General features: G+C 34.3%; 1 non-coding gene across 1 annotated transcript; it reads right to left on the bottom strand.

Annotated features, from left to right (window-relative positions):
* Positions 1–360: 360 nt before the first annotated feature.
* TRNAD-GUC (transfer RNA aspartic acid (anticodon GUC)) lies at positions 361–432 on the bottom strand. The gene has a single exon. It is a non-coding gene; the product is annotated as a tRNA-Asp (tRNA).
* Between the last annotated feature and the right edge of the window lie 2,058 nt (positions 433–2,490).

Below are 2,490 nucleotides of genomic sequence, written 5' to 3'. Positions count from 1 at the left end.
TCATTTTTACATATAATTAATAAAGCATTAGCTCCAGTATCTTGCTTTACATTAATTAAAAAAATGCATACTTACAGATGAACATACTGAAACGGCGTCATCAAATCAAATTTGATCTACGTTAAATAAACATTATAAACACTAATAGTAAAAGGAAATCAGAGTAAATATAATTTTGGAATGTACAATTATCTTTGATATTTATTCCACTTTTGATGTCATTAAACGATATTCGTTAAAAAAAATCACCACAAATATTATCACATTGAATTTATAAAACGACAAAATATTGAATATATAAAACGGTAAAGTATTTTATTGTTATATACAAAATTTTAAAAAAGCCATACGTCATGCGATTGCTCCCGGGTGGGATCGAACCACCGCCTCTCGGCCTGACGGCTAAGCGCGCTACCACTGCGCCACGGGAGCGTTGTAAGTAAGGCGCGAAATTTGCTACAGATAGCGCTGTTATAAGGGTCTTGAAATCTGTCTCTTTTAACTGTCGGAGTGGTTAGCTATAAAACCTCAAATTATATAGCACTAGCAATAATCCACAACTTCGTCCGCTGTTTTAATCATAAAAATTTTTAGAAGTTAGTAGAACTAAATTCTGGTTATTCTAGTTTGCATAGCACATTTCTAATAAGCAAAATACATATCTATAAGAAAATTCGGATTAATCGGATATATGGGATTTTTGAAGCTACACCGCTTCAGCCAATATGCTACGTGCTACTAATTGTAGGTTATTCCACTTAAATACAATAAAAGTTAAAGTTTGTGAGGATGGATTAATGTATATTGTATACACCTTATAAGTGCATGAGAATTACATGTACGTAGTGTACACAACCTTTTATAAAGATTTTATGTGATTTACTAATAAGTCGCAAATATTCTTACCCTCTGTAAGCTGCTTTGACGTACAACGCCTAAATCGTTGTTAAAGCTACACGTAAGTAATGTTAATATTTTTATGGAAGCCATTATAGCCTTTTGTCATAAATTACTATTAATTTCGATACTTTTTTACCGTGTATATTTTATTTATAAAAATAACCTCTATGCCTTTTAGTATTTAAAAAAGATAACCTTTGTCTTTGCCACTAAATAAATTGTACGGATAATTTAAAAGCTATCATGAGAACAACTTGAACGGAATGCTTTTAAAATACGCCGTTGAAAAGCTGCCCTGACGACCCGCGTGGCGGAGCGGTCAGCATACTGGTCTGACGCGCAGAGGGTCTCGGGTTCGACAGATTTCTACCAAAAACTGTGTTTAACGATCAAATAATTAAAAATAACTGTAGATGTCCATGGGCAGCAGTAGCCAACGTACAGTTAGGTGGACTGCACGCTCGTCTGCTACTCATAGACTACGTATAAAACAAAAGCTTACTGGGTAAATGAGAGTAAGTGAAAGTTTGTATTATAATTTCATTTCATTTATGCTTACAAAGACGGAAGCAACTGCTAGTCATTTAATAATAATTTCATCCCTTATTTTATTTCAGAAATACTCAATTTTCCTCAAGGGTACAGCTCTACCTCTAGGGTAGGGTAAGCTCTACTCTAGGATACAGGGGCTTACCAACTTCAACTAACAAAGATTTAGTAAAGGCTTGAACACAGTTTACTTTTGAGATGAGTCGTTGGTTAGTCCATATAATTACGTGTCTGCTGTACCAGGATTAGTTCGCTTTAAATATAGATGACTTCCCCTTTCAGACAGATTCTACTTACTTCAAACTACTACCTTCAAAAAATCAATTCCACTAAAAATTACAAGAAGCTATGAGACATTAAACTAAAATGGGGTTGTCACTCCAAAAACCATAATCCGCTGCTATTCGAAAAACTGGAATGGAACCTAATTGAATAAATAACAGCACTCCACAGCCTACCACAGCTTTATAGCACGAACACTAATAAGGCTGCAATGTGAAATATTAAAAAAATCCGCCAAGTGCGAAACAAATTCACACATGTGGTCCCGTACTAACAAATATTTTAACATGTTTATTATTGCATTGTAAATATTACCTATCACGTTTAATAGATAAACTGAAAAAGCACCAAAAACGATTTGTTTCTTCTATTAGTTGTATTCAAATTAAAATGAAGTTGCTCTTTTTTTAGTATTGTTATAGAGGTCATAGTGGCCATAGTAATACACATTCTGTAATAGTTTCAAGTGTATTTCCATTGCTGTTCAAGATCCATTACTATTTTACACATTCGGTGCCTACAGAACCCTAAAAATGTATCTGAAATAATTGCTTGCGGCCAGTAGCATGACATATCCGCTGTAATCGAACATTGTGCCGACATAAAACTGAAATAACTCATCAATTCTGCATCGTATCTACTTCCTTAAGGTCACCTTTTCCTTTTTGATTGGCGCATCGCGTGATTCACGCTACTTTAGTTTTTCTTGTATTGGCCACGGCCACATTTAAGTCGTAGTTTTACGCATTGTTACGTCAA

Source organism: Epargyreus clarus, unplaced genomic scaffold (genome assembly GCF_041222505.1).
Source record: "Epargyreus clarus isolate Ecla_fem2 unplaced genomic scaffold, WU_Ecla_fem_2.2 ptg000007l, whole genome shotgun sequence".
In the NCBI taxonomy this organism is placed as follows: Eukaryota; Metazoa; Arthropoda; class Insecta; order Lepidoptera; family Hesperiidae; genus Epargyreus; species Epargyreus clarus.
The sequence above is the reverse complement of the archived record's forward strand: the minus strand, read 5'-3'. Positions and strand labels throughout refer to the sequence as shown.